This window comes from Panthera tigris, chromosome A1 (assembly GCF_018350195.1).
Source record: "Panthera tigris isolate Pti1 chromosome A1, P.tigris_Pti1_mat1.1, whole genome shotgun sequence".
NCBI lineage: Eukaryota > Metazoa > Chordata > Mammalia > Carnivora > Felidae > Panthera > Panthera tigris.
This window is the reverse complement of record NC_056660.1, coordinates 22,472,872-22,488,894: the sequence shown is the minus strand read 5'-3', so window position 1 is coordinate 22,488,894 and position 16,023 is coordinate 22,472,872. Positions and strand designations below refer to the sequence as shown.

At 39.7% G+C, this 16,023-nt stretch overlaps 1 protein-coding gene across 7 annotated transcripts in view; it reads right to left on the bottom strand.

The window, feature by feature from the left end:
- The window catches only part of RCBTB2 (RCC1 and BTB domain containing protein 2), a 49,759-nt gene extending 34,583 nt beyond the window's left edge, over positions 1 to 15,176 (bottom strand). For 3 of the 7 annotated variants that reach the window (XM_042969293.1, XM_042969612.1, XM_042969678.1), the window contains exon 1: positions 15,021 to 15,175. The gene's annotated coding sequence lies outside the window, so the exon portion shown is untranslated. The other 4 variants (XM_042969488.1, XM_042969556.1, XM_042969356.1 and 1 more) reach the window with 4 other exon arrangements.
- Between the last annotated feature and the right edge of the window lie 847 nt (positions 15,177 to 16,023).

Sequence of the window (16,023 nt, the reverse complement as noted above, 5' to 3'; positions counted from 1 at the left end):
ATCCCATTTACAATTTCACTAAAACCCATAAAATACCTAGCAATTAATCTAACCAAAGAGGTGAAAAATGTATACACTGAAAACTATAGAAAGCTTATGAAAGAAATTGAAGAAGACACAAAAACATGGAAAAAGATTTCATGCTCCTGGATAGGAAGAACAAATGTTGTTAAAATGTAGATACTACCCAAAGCAATCTACATACTGAATGCAATCCCTATCAAAATAACATCAGCATTCTTCACAGAGCTAGAACAAACAATCCTAAAATTTGTATGGAACCAGAGAAGACTCTGAATAGCCAAAGCAATCTTGAAAAACAAAACCAAAGCAGGAGGCATCACAATCCCGGACTTCAAGCTATACTACAAAGCTGTAATCATCAAGACAGTATGGTACTGACACAAGAACAGACACTCAGATCAATGGAACAGAACAGGGAACCCAGATATGGACCCACAAAGGTATGGCCAACTAATCTTTGACAAAGCAGGAAAGATTATCCAATGGAATAAAGACAGGCTCTTCAGCAAGTGGTGCTGGGAAAACTGAACAGCAACATGCAGAAAAATGAACCTGGACCACTTCCTTATACCATACATAAAAATAAACTCAAAATGGATGAAAGACCTCAACGTAAGACAGGAAGCCATCAAAATCCTCCAGGAGAAAGCAGGCAAAAACCTCTTTGATCTTGGCCATAGCAACTTCTTACTCAACACGTCTCCGGAGGCAAGGGAAATAAACGCAAAAATGAACTACTGGGACCTCATCAAAATAAAAAGCTTCTGCACAGTGCAGGAAACAATCAGCAAAACTAAAAGGCAACCGACAGAATGGGAGAAAATATTTGCAAATGATATATCAGATAAAGGGTTAGGATCCAAAATCTATAAAGAACTTCTCAAACTCAACACCTGAAAAACAAATAATCCAGTGAAGAAATGGGCAAAAGACATGAATATACACTTCTCCAAAGAAGACATCCAGATGGCCAACCGACACATGAAAAATTGCTCAACATTACTCATCATCAGGGAAATAAAAATCAAAACCACATTGAGATACCACCTTACACCTGCAGAATGGCTAACAGTAACAACTCAGGCAACAACAGATGTTGGCGAGGATGGGGATAAAGAGGATCTCTTTTGCATTGCTGGTGGGAATGCAAGCTGGTGCAGCCACTCTGGAAAACAGTATGGAGGTTCCTCAAAAAATTACAAATAGAACTACCCTACCACCCATCAACTGCACTACTAGGTATTTATCAGGGATACAGGTACGCTGTTTCGAAGGGACACATGCACCCCAATTTTTATAGCAGCACTATCAACAACAGCTAAACTATGGAAAGAGCCCAAATATCCATCGAGGGATGAATGGATAAAGAAGATGTGGTATATATATTCAATAGATTATTACTCGGCCATCAAAAAGAACGAAATCTTGCCATTTGCAACTACGTGGATGGAACTGGAGGGTATTATGCTAAGCGAAATTAGTCAGAGACAGACAAATATGACTTCACTCATATGAGGACTTTAAGACACAGAACAGATGAACGTAAGGGAAGGGAAGCAAAAATAACATAAAAACAGGAAGGGAGACAAAACATGAGACTCAAATATGGAGAACAAACAGAGGGTTACTGGAGGGGTTGTGGGAAGGGGGGGATGGGCTAAATGGGCAGGGACCATTAAGGAATCTACTCCTGAAATTATTGTTGTACTATATGCTAACTAATTTGGATGCAAATTAAAAAAATTAAATTAAAAAAAAAAGAAAATGCTGGTCTCAACTCACTAAAATAATTTCATGATCACTAAGAAGTCACACCTTATAGCTTGGACAGTGCTGGCCTAGATAAACTCTAGAGCATATTCACAATTGTTTGCAATAGAAGAACACTAGAAATAGCAAACAGAATTGATCAACAGGATTCCTCAACAGAATTTATCAACTGTGGCATGTGGATACCATACAGCAATTAAAATTAGACAGAATCAACACAGATAAATCTCCAAAATAATTTTAGCCAAAACCACTAAGTCACAGAATGATACAGATGGTACACTATTTGATAAATTAATTAATCAAATTTAATAAAATTTAAAACATGCAGAAGACAATACTATTTTAATGTGTCATGGATACTGACATATATATGGGTGGAGTCTGATGGGAATTTTTCTTAATAGGAAAGTTTTGATAAGGGTAATGCGAAAGATAAAATTTTCCATGTAATTCTCTCAGTGAATTGGTATGATTGGCTTTTCCATCTGAGAAGGCAGTTTTCAAGATATTAAACTTAAATTATATTAATAATCGGAGTATAGGAGAATAGTTACCCAATGTTAAAGAAAACACCATTTTGGAGTCAAAATACATCCATTCTAATATTGCCTCTACCATCAACATAAGAATTCAATAAAGTCTTGATAATCACAACTCATAAACCACAATCTCTTTTGCCATCAGAAAAAGAAAATTTTATCAATACCAAAAGAAGATAACAAATAAATAACATGGAGAAACTATAGTATCTTAAATGCCATGGAAGAAATTTCAAAATAGACAAAAAGTTTACTATTAGCATATCAGAATGGCAAAAATGTATTTTCTACTTCTGGTCCAAAACTGCTTACAATGATCCAGCAATTACACTACTATGTATTTACCCAAAGAATACAAAAAATACTGATTCGAGGGGATATAAGCACACCAATGTTCATAGCAGCATTATCAACAATAGCAAAATTATGGAAAGAGCCCAAATGTCCACTGTCTGATGAATGGATAAAGATGATGTGGTGTGTGTATGCATGTATGTATGTGTATGTATGTGTGTATATACATATACATATATATATACACACACACATATATATATATGGAATATTACTCAGCCATCAAAAAGAATGAAATCTTGCCATTTACAATGACGTGGTAGAGCTAGAGAGTATTAAACTAAGCAAAATAAGTTGGTCAGAGAAAAATACCATATGATTTCACTCATGTGGAATTTAAGAAACAAAACAGATGAATGTGGGCTGGCGGGGGAGGGGGGGAGGCAAACCAGAAAACAGACTCTTAACTAAAGAGAACAAACTGAGGGTTGCTGGAAGAGAGGATGGCAGTTGAATAGGTAATGGATATTAAGAAGGGCACTAGTGATAAGCACTGGGTGTTGTATGTAAGTGATGAATCACTAAATTCTACACCTGAAAGTAGTATTACACTGTATATTAGCTAACTGCAATTTAGATAAAAACTTGAAAAAAAATTTTTTTTTAAATAAAACTGTTGAGCTACCTGGGTGGCACGGTCAGTTAAGCGTCTGACTCTTGGTTTCAGCTCAGGACATGATCTCACAGTTCGTGGGATTGAACCCTGAGTCAGGCTCCTCATTGACAGCATGGAGCCTGCTTGGGATTCCCTCTCCCTCTCTCTCTCTGCTCCTCCCCCAATCATGCACATGCGTGTGCTCTCTTTCAAAATAAACTTAAAAAACAAAATTAAATTAAAATAAAATAATAAAATAAAATGAAGTAAAATAAAATAAATACAATGCAATACAATAAAACTGTTTACAAATTTCCCCCTTTTCTGCACAGGAGGGCAATGTTTCTTATGGACTTCTTATAGACCTCTTCTTCTCTTATAGAGAAGAGGTTGGCATCTGTATTAGGAAGATCTCTTCACAGTGATAGAGTGTCACAGATTAAGATCATTCCATACATGGGGCGCCTGGGTGGCTCAGTCAGTTGAGCGTCCGACTTCGGCTCAGGCCATGATCTCACAGTTTGTGGGTTCGAGCCCCACATCAGGCTCTGTGCTGACCGCTTGCTCAGAGCCTGGAGCCTGCTTCAGATTCTGTGTTTCCCTCTCTCTCTTTGCCCCTCCCCTGCTCACACTTTGTCTCACTCTGTTTCTCAACAATAAATAAATGTAAAAAAAAAAAAAAAAAGATTATTCCATACAATTCTTACTACATGTTATTTACTGTTTTTTTCCTTACATGTGTTTTCATACTTACAACTTGACTCATGTATGTTGTTCATTAGTGCCTATGCTTCGCAAAACAGTTTATGAATTTCCTTTTTTGGTAATGTAATAAGTATGTTATTACAGAATCATACCATACTCACATTTGCTTCACAATATAAAAAGAAAATGAGAGAATGCCTTTTCAAAGAAGAAACTCCTACCACTGATCTCTGCCTTTAGAGGACCTAAATTGGACACTCACAGGGCCAATGTTTCAAGTTTTTGCAACAGTAATTTTCAAAAGCAAATATACGTTACCAAAGGTAATTTTTTTGTATAACATTTTTTTTTTTTTTTGCTTTGTGCAAGTTTCATTCCAATGTGAGAAGCTAACAATCATAATAGGTACATTATACTGTATATTGAAAAGTGATGGTGCCATAAAAATGAAAATGGAGCAAGATAGGAGGGATCAGGAGTCTTGAGGTTGATTATAAGGTTTTCAATTTTGAACAGGGTGGTCAGAGAGCTTCCCTGACTATATAATATCTAAGGAAAGACTTGAAGAAAGGAAGAAGTGAGCTCTGAGTACATCTAGAGCAAAAGTGATCCACACACAAAATCTATCCACTGCTAAAGCTCTGAGGTAAGTAGGTTTGAGCAGAAAAGTGACAAGATCTGATCTTGTTTGGAGTCACACTAGTTCTGTGCTGATATTTCTATTATTTTCTCTTTTTTATTGAGGTGTAATTGACATGCAACATTACTTTCAGGTGTATAACATAATGATTCAACATCTGTATACACTGTGAAATGGTCACCACAATAAATCTATTCACCACCATAAGTTACAAGAAAAAAATTTGTTTCTTATGATGAGAACTTTCAAGATCTACTCTTCTGGCAACACTCAAAATATGCACCTACAATATTATTGACTATAGTCACCATGCTGCACATCATACTCCATGTCGTATTCATTTCATACCCTGAAGTCTGTACCTCGGAACCCCCTTCATTCATTTCATCGCTCCCCCAACCCCCTCACTCCTGGCAACCACCACCCTTTTCTCCATCTCTATAACTTTTGTTTGTTGTATTACTTAGATTCCACATATAAGTGAGATCATACAGTATTTGCCTTTCTCTGATTTATTTCACTTAGCATAGTGGCCTCTAGGTCCATCCATGTTGTTTCAAATGGCAAGATCTCATTCTTTTCTATGGCTAAGTAGTATTCTGTTGTGTATATATACCACACGTTCTTTATCCATTCATCTATCTGTGGGCACTTAGGTTGTTTTTATATGTTGGCTCTTGTAAATAATGCTGCAATGAACACAGGGATGAATATATCTTTTCAATTTAGTGTTTTCATTTCCTTTCAGTAAAAACCCAGAAATGGAATTGCTGGATCATATGCGACTTTTTTGAGGAACCTGTTTTCCATAGTGGCTGCACAACTGACATTCCCACCAACAAGGCACAAGGGTTCCCTTTTCTTCACAACCTTGCCAACACTTGTTATTTCCTGGCATACTGATAACAGCCATTCTAACAGGTGTGAGGTGACATGTCATTGTGGTTTTGACTTGCATTTCTCTGGTGATTAGTGATATTGAGCATCTTTTCCTGTGCCTGTTGGCCATCCGTATGTCTCCTTTGGAAAAATGTCTATTCAGATCCTGTGCCCATTTTTAATTGTTTATTTGCTATTGAGTTATATGAGTTCTTCATATTTGAATATTAAATCCTCATCAAATATATGATTTGCAAATATTTTTTTCCCATTTTGTAGGTTGGCTTTTCATTTTGTTGATGGTTTCCTTTGCTGTGCAGAAGCTTTTTAGTTTGATGTAGTTCCACTTGTTTATTTTTGCTTTTGGTGTCAGATCCAAAAAACACTGCCAAGACCAATACCAAGAGGCTTACTGCCTATGTTTTCCCCTAGTTGTATGTTTTCAAGTCTTACATTCTAGTCTTTAATTCATTTTGAGCTAATTTTTGTGTATAGTTTATCTAGTTTCATTCTTTTGCATGTAATTATCCAGTTTTCCCAACACCACTTATTAAAGAGGCTGTCCTTATCCCCATTGTATATTCTTGCATTGTGGGGCAGAAATTAATTGAACATATGCATAGGTTTATTTCTGGGCTCTCTATTCTGTTTCATTGGTCTAGGAGTCTGATTTTATGCTAATATCATCCTGTTTTGATTACTATGGCTTCATAATTTGGTTGAAATCAGGAAACATGATACCTCCAGCCTTGCCCTTCTTTTTCAAGATTGCTTTGGCTACACAGGGTCTCATACAAATTTTAGGATTATTTGTTATACTTCTGTGAAAAATACCCTTGGGACTGATAGGAATTGCATTGAATCTATATACTGCTTTGAGTAATAGGGACATTTTAACAATATTAATTCTTCCAATCCATAAGCATGGGATATCTTTCCAATTATTTGTGTCTTCAGCAATTTCTTCCATCAATGTCTTATAATTTTCAGTGTGCAAGTCTTTCACCTCCTTGCTTAAATTTATTCTTAGGTATTTTATTATTTTTGATGTAATTGTAAATGGGATTTTTAAAATTTCTCGTTCTCACAGTTTGTTAGTGTATAGAAATGCAACAGATGGGGCACCTGGGTGGCTCAGTGGGTTGAGCATCCGACTTTGGCTCAGGTCATGATCTCGTGGTTTATGAGTTCGAACCCCACATCGGGCTCACTGCTGTCAGCCTGTCAGTGCAGAGTCCACCTCGAATCCTCTGTCTCCCTCTCTGCCCCTCCCCCACTTGCACTCTCCCAAAAATAAAATATATGTTTTTTAATGCAACAGATTTTTGTATGTTGATTTTATATCCTGCAACTTTACTGAATTCATTTATTTATTTTTTACTGAATTAAAGAATCTAACAGTTTTTTGGTGGTACCTTTATGGTTTTCTATATATGAAATCATGTCACAAATAGTGAAAGGTTTCTTTCTTTCCAATTTGCATGCTATTTATTTATTTATTGCCTAATTGCTCTAGGACTTCTAACACTATGTTGTATTAAAATGGCAAGAGTAGGCATCTTTGTCTTGTACCTAATCTTAAAGAAAAAGCTTTCAGCTTTTCATCATTGAGTATGATGTGAGCTCTGGGCTTGTCACATATGGCCTTTATTATGTTGAGGTATGTTACCTCTTTACCCACTGTTAAGAGTTTTGTTTTTGTTTTTGTTTTTGTTTTTTAAGATTTTTTTTAACATTTCTTTTTAATATTTATATTTGAGAGAGAGAGAGACAGACAGACAGACAGAGCATGACCAGGGAAAGGGTAGAAAGAGAAGGAGACACAGAATCCGAAGCAGGCTCCAGGTTCCGAGCTGTCAACACAGAGCCTGACGCAGGGCTCAAACCCACAAACTGGGAGATCATGACCTGAGCTGAAGTGAGAAGCTTAACCAACTAAGTGACCCAGGCGCCCTGACAGTTTTTTTCTTAAACAGATGTTGAACTTTGTCCAATGCTTTTCTGCATCTATTGAGATGATTATATATTTTTTATCCTTTATTTTGTTAATGTGGTGTATCATGTTGATTAATGTGTGAATGTTGCCATCCTTGATCCCTGGAATAAATCCCAGTTGATCATGATATGATCTTTTTAATGTGTTAGTGAATTCATGTTATATTTGCTAATAATCTGTGTGCAGTATTTGCAAATATTTTGATGAGAATTTTTGCATCTATGTTCATCAGGGATAGTAAACTGTAAAATCCTTTTTTGTTGTTGTTTTGTTTTGTTTTGTGATATCCTTGTCTGGTTTGGGTATCAAGGTAATGCTGGCCTTGTAAAACAAGTTTGGAAGCATTCCCTTCTCCTTAATATTTTGGAAGAGGTTAAGAAGGACAGATATTAAATCTTCTTTAAATGTTTGGTAGAATTTACCAGCAAAGTCATGAACTTTTATTTGTTGGGAAGTTTTTGATGACTGATACAACTGCCTTACTGTAATACACCATAGTCAGTCTATTAAGATTTTCTATTTCCTCATGATTCAGTCATGGAAAGTTTCTAGAAATGTATCCATTTCTTCTCATTGTCCAATTTGTTGAGCTATAATTCTTCATAGCAGTCTCTTATGGTCTACTGCATTTGTGGTATCAGTTGTAACTGCTCTTCCATTTCTCATTTTATTTGAACCGTCTCTTTTTTTTTTCTTGGTGAGTCTAGCCAAAGGTTTGGCAACCTTTTGTTTGTCTTTTCAAAGAAACAGGTTTTAGTTTCATTGATCTTTTCTATTATTTTTTGTTTCTGTTTCATTTGCACTCTGAGCTTTGTTATTTCCTTCCTTCTACTATGTTTGGCTTCATCTGTTCTTTTCTAGCTTCTTTAAGTGTAAAGTTAAGTTGTTTGAGATTTTTCATGTTTATTCAGGTAGGTCTGAATCCCTACGAACTTCCCTCTTATAACTACTTCTGATGAATCACATAGATCTTGTAAGTTATATTTCCATTTTAATTTCTCAAGGTTTTGTTTTGTTTCGTTTTTTCTCCTTTGAGTCTTTTGATTGACCCATTGGTCAGCAGAATGCTGTTTAAACTCCACATGATTTTCTGATCCTTTGTCTCTCTTTTCTCCTTCTGCGACCCCCTATAATGCTAATGCTACTCTATGTTGTCCCATAGCTTCTTTAAGCTATCTCATTTTTAATTTTTTTTTCCTTTTTGCTGTTCTGTTTAAGTAAGTTCCACTCCCCTGTCTTCTTGATTACCAATAGTTTCTTCTGCTTCATATAGCCTGCTGTTGAACCCCCTCTAGCGTATTTTTCAGTTCAGTTATTGTATTCTTCAGCTCTGTGACTTCAGTTGGTACTTTCTTATGTTTTCTCTTTGTTGAAGTTCTCACTGTGTTCATTCATTCTTCTCCCAATTTAGGTGAACATCTTTTTGACCATTAATTTGAATTCTTTACCAGGTAAATTACTTATGTCCACTTTAAGGTTTTTGAGGGTGTCTTTTTTTTGGTCCCCTGAGGTTTTACCTTGTTCCTTCATTTGTAACATATTCCTTTTTCCTCATTTTGCTTCACCCTCTGTGTTAGTTTATATCTAATGAGAGAAACAACTACCTTTCCCAGTCTTAAAGTGGCTTTGTACAGATGAACTTTATCTTTAAACTTTGCCCTAGCTCTTGGTTGTCTCTTGAACCATTATGACTGTCTAAGGAGTCTGATTTATTCTTGATAGGTCCCAGTTTTTGAAGGTATGCCAAGAACTGTCCATGTTCCAAAGGGGGGAATCTCAGTCAGCACCTAGTTTTAGGCTGATTGGAAGCCAGACCCTCAGGCAGCAGCTTTTAGAGTATGCAAATACATACAGTCCTGTGAAACAAGTATAGACTCTCTTAATGTAAGTGATCTGACTGTCCCCTGAGTGACAGTTGCAAAAACTGGAGCTTCAGACCATTGCATAAGCTCCTTTCTGGGAGGTCCTGGCAAACAGTAATGAGGCTAAGGGAAAGCACAAAGATGGCATCCCCTTGCCTATATTCCCTGAGAGCACATTTGTAAGCCTCTACATATATGGCAGACCTGAAGTCTGCCCCTCAGGCTGAAGTGTCAGAACAAGTAAATAGGCCTTTTTCACAAACAGACTGGGGGTGTGTTTCAGTCTGCTGTCTGTGCAGTGCCCTGGGGGTGACAGCCTATTGAGAACTGTCTCTCCATTTATTACAGGCCCATGGAACCCAGGAAAAACAACCATGCCTGCCCATGGTATCTAGGTAGAACAAGAGTGCAAAATAGTACACACCAGCACATCTGTCCCCAGACAGAGTCCCAACTGGTCCCTGCCCCTCCAGCAGATGCTTTAAGATTAGAAAATAAATTTTCACATATAGTCTAGGCGCTTTTCAAACTGCTGCTTTTGTGCTGGTTCCTGAGTGAGTCTGCATGCAAGCCCTTTCCGAGAAATATCTGAGTTCTACTATATAGCCTTTTGGGTCTCCTGGTTGTGAGATCCATTTTCCATCTGGTTTTCAAAGCTAGATGTTTGGAGGGCTCATCTCTTCACTGCAGGTCCCAGGGATTGCGGTGCCTGATGTGGGGTATAAACCCCTCATTCATCAAGGAGAAGCTCCAGATTTGTGAGATTCCTCCCAACTGTGGGTCACCACTCTGGCAGTGGGGTTTTTGGTGAGACTGTCTCACATGTGACCCTTTTACTGCTTTGATGTGAAGAAGCTATTCAGCTAATTCTCAGGTCTTTTTCAGAGGGAATTTTTCCATACGTAGCTATAGATTTGGTATGTCCATGGGAGGAGCGAGTACACCCACCACCTTGGACCACCCCCCTAACATTTCCTATTATATCTGTTTTCTTAAACTTGTATAGTTCAACAGTTTATTTCCAAATTATCCTTGTTTGGAACAGATAAGTTCTTATTCTTATAGACTGTATTTTGAGAGCTTTCCCTACACTCTGAATAACTACACAGTTGAAGACTGGTGGATAAGAAGACAGTCTTTTCATAACTGAACATGATAAACATATCAACTCCTAATCCTCTCAAAGAGCAGGTCAAATAATTCAGTTCCCTGCACAAAGCATATAATAGGTAGCCTCTACATATTATTGTTGGCAATCAATGTTAATCAGTGTGTTTACTAGCAGGACAATGTGTCATATTACTTGGTAATACCTCTGACCCAAATAAAGAGTTAAGCTGATTATAGGACATACGTTCGTTTGCCTAATTTATTCAACAAATGTTGATTTGGTACCTGCAGAAGGCACTAAGCCAAAGTAAATACATAAAAGAAAAAACAAAATAATATGGAGCAAAAGGATAACCACCTCCCAGGTGCTTGTGTCAACATTACCCCAACACAATGGTACTTGTGGGCCTTAAGATCTAATAACCAAGACACATTGTATCTATGAGAGCAAAGCATTTTCCATGGAAACGGATATTTTGCAATTGATCAGGAGCTTCTAAAAGCTGATAACCATTCTTTAGAAGTAATCCCTGAAGAAAAAAAGAAAAATACAGTAATTTCTGCAAATAAAGCCCAGTGTTATATACCTTTATAATCCAATTTAATAATATGAGGTCAACTTCAAAGCTGTGCTTTAAAAATATAATATATAAAAAAGTGTCCTTGCAATATAGAACTCAGTTCCTTTAACAAATTCCCCCATCTGGGCAACACAGTTGATGATGTTTTTATAATCAAAGAAGTAGGACATTAAAGAAAACTAATGTCTTTTAGGATGCCAACACACAGTTTGCAGTGTGTTAATGAGCTCCAGGCAAAGTAAATGTCAATGGGGTACTGATGATTCCCAACTATATGCTAGCTGAATCATTAAATGGATGTCATCTGTGAGTTATGAATGATAAAAATATAAGAAATGATGATCCCAATGATCATTTGTAAAGGATGATAGCTATAATTTACCTCCACTTGAATGAGAGGTCCTAAGCCTGTGACAATAGTGAAACACCTACACAGCTGCTAATGTCAGGCAATTAAAAATAGGATGGACGGGGCGCCTGGGTGGCTCAGTCGGTAAGCGGCCGACTTCGGCTCAGGTCATGATCTCGCGGTCCGGGAGTTCGAGCCCCGCATTGGGTTCTGTGCTGACAGCTCAGAGCCTGGAGCCTGTTTCAGATTCTGTGTCTCCCTCTCTCTGACCCTCCCCCGTTCATGCTCTGTCTTTCTCTGTCTCAAAAATAAATAAACGTTAAAAAAAATTTTTTTTAAATAAATAAATAAATAAATAAATAAATAAAAAATAAAAATAGGATGGACAAAACTGAAAAACTAAAATCACAACTAAAAGTAAGGTACCACCTCAAAGGAAATGGTATTGCCATGTTTACGATAAGCATCAAACTGACTTTTAGAACACACAAACATCATTCCACTTTAATTAGATTTATATAAAGGAAGGGTTTCAAATTTCATCAAGAGAGATGAGGCAGATCTTCAGTCCCAAGCAAATTTGTATTTAGTTTGAAGAGATTACCGAGCTCGTCAAAGTCAGCCTTTTCAACTACGCATAGCAAAAGTGCCCCTTCCAAATATGAAAAATTATCAAGATATATTGATGTTTTTCTGTTGTTATACTAGCTAAAATACGTTGATACTTGAGACATTTGTAAATCCACTTGAAATTTAGGTCCTTATAGATATAGTACAGTTTAAAAAAAATCCTAACATGCCTACGAAATAGAATCCTAATTGTGAAAGATCCTTATCCCACAACATAAACATTCCTTCAGCATGGCAGGCTCTCTTAGCCTTGGCTCATTTCCATTTGGGATTCATTTTGTTCAGTATCATATACATTCATTACAATACAGAACATATGATGTGATCACTATTTATGATTTCCTTACTATCTGTTATCCACTGGTACTTGTTAGCTCAAAACGTCTTCCATGGAGAGATATACATAATAGATAATAGCTCAGGTTAGATTAGCAAGGCTGAAGACACATAAGACACATGTTTCATTGTCAGATAAATGCTAGAAAAAAACCCTACTATCCCTTAAGTTTCCTCTCATATTGTTAAGATGGGATCACTATGTGAACTAGACACATATTCCTTCTGGATAATGAAAGTGAGAAGGATATCTGCCTTCCACTGAAGGACACTATAAATATCCCTTTCAGAAAGGCAAGCTATCTGCTCCTTTGAAGTAAATATCCCCATGCAGCCCCAAACGGGAATCTTTGATGTCATTCTGCAACCCTGATAATTCCACTCCTGGTCTCAAATCTCTCGTCTGGTCTATTTTGATTTATACCAATACAACTCCAGTAAACTTCAAAAGTAGTGGTATCTTAGGGGCATTGTAATGTCACTTTAACCAAGTGATAAAACCAAAATTAAACATGACAAACTCCTAAAGACAGACAAACCCCATAAGTACCCTAAATTTATAGCTCCAGATTAATAGTTTTTGATATTCAAACACAGTGTTTGTACTCTTCTGAAGTAAAGGACCCAAAGGAAAACACATCTTACTATCAGCCTCTTTGTCTAAGTCTTGCCTGGTTCATTCAGAAATCTCTAAGAGCAATAATTTAATACCTTAAAGCATGACATCATACTGGTGAATCTTCAACCCAGTTTCAAATAAAGAAAAGCATCCACCATAACCATCCTCTATAAAATTGCAACCCACACCTGTACTCTCAGGCCTCTTTCCCTGCTCTCTTTTTTCATTTTTCATAGCACAATTTTCTAACACGATAATCAAATATGTTTATTGTCAATCATTCTTCTCTAGAACATAAGCTCCAGAGGGAAGAGATCTTTGTCTATTTTGTTCACGTACATATCCCAAACACCTGGACAGGACCTGATGCAAGGTAGTCACTCAATATTTGTCGAATGAATGGGTGAATTCACATTGAGAATTCAGTACAAAATACGCTCTGAATATAAGGGAGACAGAGCATACACATACAAATACATAATATCAGACAGTGGTAAGTGTTACAGAGCCAAAGAGAACAACAGGGTAAGAGGCTGGAGAGACAGCCAGCAGTGGCTATTTTAAATGAGGAAGCCACCTCTCTAAAGTGAAGGCAATTGAGGCTTGAATGAAGGTGGGTGCCATACACATTGGGTGGGCGAGGAAAGTGGGCTTTGAGGATGGCGGAATTAGCAAATGCCTAGGCCCTAGGCTGGAGGCCCACTTGGGCCCAAAGAGGCCTGCATGGTGGAAGTGGGGTGTGCAAGAATGTATCATTTCAATTGCCTTTACTTACTACTTAATAACATGTACAAACTGCCTAATGCCCTGGGAAATAGATTACCTTTCACCTAGAGTACTCAGATTCCCTGATAGTAAGTGCTTCTTCTATTTACTAGCCCCCAAATGTCCGTATCAGCACACCATATAAGATTACAAGGCACAGTAATGACATCGTCAAAAACCGTTCCAAGTAGCCTCAGGAGTCACGAAACTGACTTAACTCAGTACCACTGCGCACGAAGGTGTAAAGCCAAGCAGGAACTTGGTACTAGAAGTGTGCCAAGCCAGGACGCTCAGTAAACATTAAACAGTGCCTGTCATTCGAGTTTGGGGGGAAAGAGCGTCAAGCCTAAGCAGTTTCATTCACCTCTAAGAAAGACTAAGTCGCCAAGCACGGTACGAGGCAGCGCTGTGACATGCATTTTGTGACAATCCTGGACTCGAGTTGTTCTGACCTTTTATGTAACTTCCCAAAGAACAAAAACAAAAAGTTCGCTCTGAACTCGCCTTCCAACTCAGACAGGAAGTTCCTCCTCGGCCAAGGCGGGGCGCTTGGAAAGTTTTCAGCGGCTGAAAACCTGTTTCCGGGGCTGAGCGGAGCAATACCTTCCGGCTTAAAATAAAGGTTTTCGGTGATTCCTCCTATGCCTCCACAGCAGCTTCGCCTAGCTTAGCCACACTTTTTGCGCTGTCCCCTCGACAACAGGACCAAATGTCGGAGGCACAACACTGAGCGAGCTGGTTCGGGGCCGGGAGCTAGGTGAATGGGTTTTCAGAACGCCAGCCGCGGGTCGAGGCGACGGAAACGAAAACCACAGCAGCCTACGCGGGGCGAAGAGGGGAGTGGGAAGGCGAAACTCTGAGGCAGGCGCCGCAGCCACTGCCCGGGGCGACGCTCCGCCTCACCCGCCGGAGGCGGGGAAGCCTCCGGGCAGGCGTTGCTACACGCGACCCTCGCAACGCGCACCACATCCGCCCGCAGGCTCGCACATGCGCAGCGCCGCCCGGGCCCCGCGGCCTGGGTGGGGAGACAATCCCAGAGTTCCGCGCCCAGCCCCCGCCAGGGGGTGTGCGCACGCGCGGCAACGCCTAGGTCCTAGGCCCGGGCGGGGGTGTAACTCCGGGGGCTGCTCTCCCACAGTCGCCGCGTTCGGGAACTTGGACAGCGGGGGCAGGGAGAAGTGGCCCGCCACCGGGGGATCTGAGAGCGGCCTGCTGCAAGCCTGACGTCCCCTCTTGACTTCCTACACCATCCTGTCCCCTTACCTCAGCGTAGGCCCGAGCCGCATCCGCTCCGCTTTCTGGGTCGCCGTTACTGCTCGGTCGGGGGCCAGGCGCAGCGACGAGTTGGCGCCTCCCCCTGAAGCAGCCTGGCCTCGGCGGGTTGTGCTCGGGTGCCAGGCCGGGGAGGGGAAGGGAGGAGAGCGCACTGGAGGGGAGGGGGCCGGCGACGGCGCCTCGCCTCGCCCCTCCTCTCCTCCTCCGGCTGCCCGCTACCGCCCCCGCCCCTTCCTTGCCGACTCCCCCTCTCGGAGCGGACCCCACGACTGCATCTCGCCTCCCTCGCTGGGTCCATCTCCGCTCTGTGGGGCACCCCTCTCCTCTGCTAGGGTTCTGGTTCCCAAAGTCTTGGGAATTTGCAAGGGTGAGGCGTGTAAATTGTAGTGTGGGCAACCTTTTCTACAGTTATCCCCCCAGCTGGTCCACCATCAGGGAGCTCAAATCACGTCTTCACACGGTTTCCCCGTTTGCCCCTCTGGGATGTGGGGCCAAAGTCCTGTACTCTCCTAATAAGAATGTTGAAATAATGACTGATTTGTCTTGGGGTGCCCTGGGACCAAGGTCCTCTGGGACAACCGCACTTTACCTTTATTAATTTAGTAATTTCTTGTATTACACTGCGCCTCTATTGGCCTCAGCAGACTTTAGTAAAATGCACCACATGTAATATAATTACAATGTGCAATAATTTCTTGCACTTTACACTTAAATTGACCTGAGTGGGTTTTGGTAAAATGCTCCACAATTAATCTTATTAGCTGTTCCTGGGAGGTAAGCTGAATGCCTTTACACTGGCTTGTAAATGAGGGCACAGGTTCAACGTTTAAATGATTTGCCAAAAAGTAGCACAGCCAGATAGAAATGTCAATCCAGAGTGATTCTGTCGTCTTGTTTGATCTCGACTTTGTCATTCACCAGAAAAACATCATTCCAGAAAGTCTAACTGTTTTTATTGCAGTTGCTGTCGTTGGCAGACATTTGTGTCTAT